A 7,628-nucleotide genomic window follows, 5' to 3' on the forward strand; every position below is an offset into this window, starting at 1 on the left:
GAGGAGTACTGCGCAGGTATCTTGTAGCACGTCCTCAACTGGGATTTGTCTGATGTCATATGTTTGTGGGAGGAAGACCATGGCAGTAAAGCCATTCTCATCACATCAAGGGTACGAACTATCAACACAGTTTATGTTAACTTTGAGTGCCTATCAGAGGTAGTATTTGTTAGGTTTCTCCCTTGTAAAATTTCTTTTTTTTCCCCTTTATCCATGCTGTACTTCAATGATTTTTTTTTTTTCAATGATCTTTTAAAGACATTAAAAATAGAGGGGAAGGGCTTCCCTGGTGGTGCAGTGGTTGAGAGTCCGTCTGCCGATGCAGGGGATGCGGGTTCGTGCCCCGGTCCGGGAAGATCCCACATGCCGCGGAGCGGCTGGGCCCGTGAGCCATGGCCGCTGAGCCTGAGCGTCTGGAGCCTGTGCTCTGCAACGGGAGAGGCCACAACAGTGAGAGGCCCGCATACTGCAAAAAAAAAAAAAAAAAAAAAAAATAGAGGGGAAAAAAGTATTTTATATTTATCCATATATTTATCACTTTTGGCATTTTTTTATTCCTTTGTGTAATCCAATTTTCTATCAGGTATCATTTTCCTTCCATTTGAGAAATTTTCTTTACCATTTCTTGCAGTGCATTCTGCTGGTGACAAATTCTCTCATTTTTGTTTGTTTGAAATGATCTTTATTTTGCATTCATTTTTGAAAGATATCTTCACTGAATTCTAGGTTGACAGTTTCAGCACTTCCATTGTGTCTGACCTGCATAATGTCTGACAAGAAATGTAACTCTTTCTTCCTGTATATTCAATGACTTTTTTTTTCCTGCTTTCTCTTAAGATTTTCTCTTAGTCATTGGTTTTCAGGAATTTGTGTTTTGGTTTTGTTTTTGTTTCCAACAAAAGATTCTCACATATTTATTTCTGAGCCAAACTACTAGTGCAGATAAACTAAAACAGAGAAAAATCATTTTCCCAATAAAATACATCCAGTTGTCCAGATAGTAGTGGTTTTCAGGGTGAGATGGTAAGATGCAAATGACCTTGATTCAGCATAAATATGTGTACCATCTCATGTGCGATCCCTTATAGACCCAGCTTGGCTCTTCTCCAATGTCTCCTCTTGGAGTTGTACCTGATTTTATTACCAGTTTTCAACCAAATCCACTGAGGAATGGGATAATTCTGCTTTTTCTTGACCAGGAATTACTTGATCCTGAAAGTCTTGTGAGAGACATGGTGAGGAACAGAGTCAACTGCACACACCAGAATGGCGAAGGAAAACTTCAGGAATTTGATGCTGATAATATATCTTCTCGTGGTTTTATTTTTATCCTGCTTTGTGTTCATTTAGTTTCTTGGTTCTGTGAATTGATAGTTCTCACCAAATTTTGAAAAAATTTGGCCTTTAGTTCATCCAATATTTTTTCTGCATGCCTCCTTCCCTCCTCTTATTCTGAGACCTCAATTACACATATGTTAGACTACTTGATATTGTCCCATAGGTCACTGTGACTCTGTTCATGTTTTTCAATCTTTTGTCTTTTCTGTCTCTCAATTTGGATGGTTTTTATTGCTATGTCTTCATTCACTGAGCTTTTCTTCTGCAGTATCTAAAAAACTGTTAATATCGTACAGTAATTTTTCCACTAGCAGTTCCTTTTATTTCTTTTTTAAAAATAAATTTATATACATATTTATTTATTTATGGCTGAGTTGGGTCTTTGTTGCTGCACGTGGGCTTTCTCTAGTTGCTGCGAGCGGGGGCTACTCTTCACTGCGGTGCATGGGCTTCTCATTGTGGTGGCTCCTCTTGTTGCAGAGCACAAGAGAAGCAGGGCTCTAGGAGTGTGGGCTTCAGTAGTTGTGGCTTGAGGGCTCCAGAGCACAGGCTCAGTAGTTGTGGTGCACAGGCTTAATTGTTCCGCAGCATGTGGGATCCTCCCGGACCGGGGCACGAACCCATGTCCCCTGAATCGGCAGGCAGACTCTCAACCACTGTGCCACCAGGGAAGCCCTTGAGCATCTTTTTATGTGCCTTTTGGCCACCTGTATGCCTTCTTTGGAGAAATGTTCTGCACTCTTGACTGTGCCTCCAGGCAGAAATCCAGCAATCAAAGTTTCACTAATTTGTTTCCTTTTTCTCAGACAACCTGTCATGATCTTCCTATTGCCCAACGTCTGAAAAGGTAGGCTTCACATATTTAGTGTGGTTTTGTTTGTTAATTATTTAAGGACTTAGGATAAATCTAGTTTCTGTTATTCCATCATGGCCGGAAGTGGAAATCTGTGTATGTACAATCTATTTGAATATTCTAAAATAGTGAGTGGCTTGAGAAACATTGTGTTATAATACTGCATTCATTAAAAACATTTTATGATCGAATGACTATTTACTTTCTTTATACATCTGGCTTTTCTGGTGCTATGTTTATTTCTTTCAGGCAGTCACTAAAGGGATATTGTCTAGCCAGTACATTTTTGGGAGTCATGGACCATTTTGCCTGGAAATGTGTTTGGGAGTTTCAACCTACTTATTTCATGGATGGGAAAATTGATAGCCAAAGTGGGGCCCTTTCTTTATCTGGCTTCTGGCCCATTAAACATTCAGTGCTTCCTGCCACAGAGGAATGACAGGCTATGTCGGACTTATTAAGAGAAGGTATGACGTTTATTTACAAGTTAAGGGATTTTTTGAGGGGAATTTTATGACTGTGTTTTTTTTTACCTTCCACACTGGCTTTAAAACCAAATTTCCATTTAAGACGCAACTTCACAAATTGTACCGCTATAATTTGTGGATAGTAAAGTAACCCAAAGCCACAGACCATTTTCCTTTCTTCTACCCTATATTGATATATAATCAGACAGATTAACCAGTAGGGATATCTATTCTCAGTCTCAGCTCCTGGAGAACAAAGGTTTTATTTTAAAAACTGAACATTTAAATGTAGTTTTATAACTTTTGACTGAGCATTTCCGCTTCTGGGATTTCATTCTGCAGAGTCAGGGTACAAGTGAGGCACATTTTATGTATGAGGATGTATTCTGCAGCATTGTTTGCAACTGTGAAAAACTGGAAACAAACTCAGTGTCTATCAGTATAAATGATTAAGTATATTGATGTATATTCATACAAAGAAAAATGATGAGGTTAAAAAAAAAGAGTGAAATAGAAAGTCTATAGATGGACATGGAAAGTTATGTAGAGCAGTGCTATCTAATAGAACTTTCTGTGATGATAGAAATGTTCTATGTCTGCCCAACATGGTAGCAACTTGCTACTTGTAGCACTTGAAATGTGGCAAATGTAACTGAAGAACTAAAGGTTTAATTTTATTTAATTTTTTATATATTTACATTTGAATTCCCACATGAGGCTTATAGTACTGTACTGAACAGCACACATCTAGAATGTATTGTTTAGAGAAAAAAGCTAGTCGAAAGATAGTATGAAGAGTATAATTCCCTTAAAAGATAATAATATATGCTAATTTATACATTAAAAAAAATGAATGGAAAATACACCAAACTAGTAATAGTGGCTTTCTCTGGGACATGGTGTAGACTTTCACTTTCATACCATATATTTCACATAATATTTGAATTTTCAAATAATAAACAGAATTTTTTGAATTTAAAAAATAAATACATCCCACAAAATAAAATCAAATTCTGAAATTTCAAGTCACATCAAGCTGAATGAACAGGTAACATGGTTGGAGGACAAATCTGAGAGAATCTTCTGGAGGAATTATCAGACTCTCAAGCACCCCGAGGAAGAGGATGGGGCTGCCAGGTTTGAAGCCACTCAGGTGGGGCTAACAGGCTAGCATGGGGGCTCTTGGTAGATGCGTTTAGAAAATAATTTTTTCAGCTAATGACAAGGGAGAGCTGAACTCTAATACTCTGCTGTTCTGGTGGGTTGAAAGGCCTAGGTCAGTGTGTCTTCTTACTGTTGTACCTCTCATGCTTATCACAATGACTAGCACAGAATCACTGAGCAATAGACACGAATGAAAGCATGAGAGAATGATTCAAACCCTTCAATTACCAGGAATTCAGCATCCAAATTTAAACATGGTCTTTGTTGATACCAATGTGCGACCAGGTTGGTTGTTTGTTTGTTTTGTTTTTTAGAAAGAACACTCTAAATATAAAGGAAGGAGGCCAATACTTACCTTCCCTTATAATTGCCGGCCCCTCTCCCTCCTAAAGTCTAATATCCGATATATGTGAATCGGCATAGTAAGGATGGGCATTGAGGGGAGGGACAGAGATCTGATTTTGCCTTCAGGATGATGCAATTAAGTAGATTGACTCTATCTGGGACAGAGGTGGAGGTGAGGATAACATGATTCTAAAGGCACCTGATTTGGGAAATTTTCCTTAACTTTAAAAGTAAATTGTGGGGCTTCCCTGGTGGCGCAGTGGTTAAGAATCTGCCTGCCGATGCAGGGGACACGGCTTCGAGCCCTGGTCCGGGAAGATCCCACATGCCGCGGAGCAACTAAGCCCGTGAGCCACAACTACTGATCCTGTGCTCTAGAGCCCGTGAGTCACAACTAATGAGCCCGTGTGCCACAACTACTGAAGCCCGCGTGCCACAACTACTGAAGCCCACGTGCCTAGAGCCCGAGCTCTGCAACAAGAGAAGCCACCGCAATGAGAAGCCCGTGCATCGCAACGAAGAGTAGCCCCTGCTCGCCGCAACTACAGAAAGCCCCCGCACAGCAAAGAGGACCAAACGCAGCCAAAAACAAAAAAAGAAAAATTATCGACTCCAATTATAATCTCCACACAGTAAACAGAGGTTGGGTGTACACAGTGTGTTGGCATAACCACATAACAGGAGTCCAATCATTCTACAGCTATTTACTGAGTCCCCTCCATGGGCCAGCCCTTCTTTTTTTCTCTCTCTCTAGGTCTCAGTGTCCCCATCATAAAATGGACACAACTCTTTTTGAGGCAATGCACATCAGCATTCAGTACTGTACCTGGCACCCAGCTTACACTCAATAAACAACAGCTGTATTATTATTCCACCAGGCCTGGTGTCTCTCAATTAAGTAGCCAATGAATTTTAAGTACACTGCATTATGTGTACTGAACACCAAGACACTAAGACGTAGCCCTTTCCCTTTGGAAACAAGCAGCCCATTTGAGAAGGCAAGAGTCTGTCACGAGAACAACAGATCAGGAATAATTCCAGGATCTGGATGCCAAGGCACCTCCATTAGCTGTTCCCCATCCTCCTGGACAGCTGACTTGCTATAGCCAAAGTCCCCCGGGAAAGCAACCCTGCTGGGCGCTCTCAGCTACTGAGTACTCGCCACTACAGGGCATTATTTTCTTAAGCCTCTCTGGTCTCCTCCTCTGTCAGCAGACATTTTTTTCCCTTTGGATTCCCAGCAAACAGTCTGATTTTTTTCCCAAATGAAACAGGCATTACCACATGGTGAATGATTCACTCAAAAATATATATATTGAGCACCTACTAGGCATCAGGCATGGTTATAAGCAAAAGGATAGGAGAGCGATCCAGGCAGACAAGGAGCTGACATCTGAACAGAAAAGGACAACACACACACAGAGAAACAGACACATAATATGTCAGGAGTGATAACAACTCTGAGGAAAAATAAAGCAAGGTAAGGGGGAATGTGAGGCTTTTAAAATATATCTGCAAGTCCCTTGACCCCCCTCCCTTCGGAGGATGAAGTCTAATTCCTTCCCCTTTGTCCAAGATGCCATCATTTCTTACGTGGATGTTGGGATTTAACAGCCCTCTGTAATGTGCAGTCAGGGTAAACCAGTGCTTGAGACCAGTGGTTCTTGAACTTCAGTGTTTCTCAGCGAGTGCAAAAATCACTTGGAGAGGGACTTCCCTGGTGGCGCAGTGGTTAAGAATCACCTGCCAATGCAGCTGACACGGTTCGAGCCCTGGTCTGGGAAGATCCCACATGCTGCAGAGCAACTAAGCCCATGCGCCACAACTACTGAGCCTGTGCTCTAGAGTCCGTGAGCCACAACTACTGAGCCCACGAGCCACAACTACTGAGCCCGCGTGCTACAACTACTGAAGCCCACACACCTAGACTAGAGCCCATTCTCTGCAACAAGAGAAGCCACCACAATGAGAAGCCTGCACACCACAATGAAGAGTAGCCCCTGCTCGCCATAACTAGGGAAAGCCCACATGCAGCAACAAAGACCCAACGCAGCCAAAAAAAAAAAAAAAAAAAAAAAAATCACTTGGAGAGTTTGTGCAGAGGCTGATTGTCGGGAAGCACCCCCAGAGTTTCTGATTCAGTAAGTCTTAGTTGGGGCCCAAGACTTGCATTCATAACAAGTTTACAGATGCTGCTGACGCTGCTGGATTGAGACCACATTTGGAGAACCATGGCTTTAGGTGGTCATTAGAATAGCTCCAATAAACACCAGTTGTGTGTTGAGCATGCATAATGAATTACTATGTGGGGCACATACTTCCCGCTAAGAACTGACCCTGCATTGACCCAGTCCATTTCCAGAAAGGCTTCCCTTGGCCCAGATCAGGACAGGCACTGTGTGAATTCAAATGGGAGTCATCTTGTCATCGGGTTGGCTGGGGGACAGAAAGGCAGCTGGAGGGATGGGCAGGATTCAGACCAGGGAAAGCGAGGGGAAGGGGTGAAACGTGGCTCTTCCAGGACACCTGTGGTCCAAGTTCCAAAGGTGGCAAAGGAGTGAAGGAGAGGCCTGTGTGAGCAGAGTTCACAGTGCAACGAGGCGGGCAGGGGAAGGCTCTGGGGTCCCCAGCTAATTAACAACTACCCTACTGTGAAGGACCCTGTCTGCTAGGAAATGAGAACACCTGTGACCAAAATAGAAAAGCTCAAAACCAGATAGTTCTCTTTGCCCTTGACCAATACTTCCCAGCCTCAACGGGGTCAGGACATAAGTCCACTTACGTATGAGATGTATACCACCCCCAGTGGAGCACCCAAGCTGGAAATTGTTCAATACTTCGTTTGTTTATAAATTAGGGTAGATTCAGTCACCTCTGTCATAATACCACCCACGTTCACTTGTGTTAACTTTTTTTTTTTTTTTTTTTTTGCGGTATGCGGGCCTCTCACCGTTGTGGCCTCTCCCGTTGCGGAGCACAGGCTCCGTACGCGCAGGCTCAGCGGCCATGGCTAACGGGCTTAGCCGCTCCGCGGTATGTGGGATCTTCCCGGACTGGGGCACGAACCCGTGTCCCCTGCATCGGCAGGCGGACTCTCAACCACTGCGCCACCAGGGAAGCCCGTGTTAACATTTTTTGAATTTACTTTTTCTGGGTGTCCAGTTTGATGTGTTTTAACACATGTATCAATTTTTGTAACCACCACTACAACCAGGACACAGAACAGTTCCATCACCCCAAAGAACTACTTTGTGCTACTCCTTACATCCTCCTCCCAGCCCTAAGTAAAGCCTTGGAGCTGGGTTTACAAGTGGGGATAAGTGAACTCAGGTGTGAGGATTGAAGACTTGTGGGCTGAGAGACCCAACGGGTCAAGATAGAGACATTATTTCAACCTCAACCTAAGACTGAATTAGAAGAGCAAAAACATTTCATGTGGTTGCTACCTCCACCCAACTGCC

General features: G+C 42.8%; 1 pseudogene; it reads right to left on the minus strand.

Annotated features, from left to right (window-relative positions):
- Nucleotides 1–1,082: 1,082 nt before the first annotated feature.
- Nucleotides 1,083–7,299, minus strand: LOC137208070 (large ribosomal subunit protein eL39-like; annotated as a pseudogene).
- Between the last annotated feature and the right edge of the window lie 329 nt (nucleotides 7,300–7,628).

Source organism: Pseudorca crassidens, chromosome 15 (genome assembly GCF_039906515.1).
Source record: "Pseudorca crassidens isolate mPseCra1 chromosome 15, mPseCra1.hap1, whole genome shotgun sequence".
Classification (NCBI taxonomy): Eukaryota; Metazoa; Chordata; class Mammalia; order Artiodactyla; family Delphinidae; genus Pseudorca; species Pseudorca crassidens.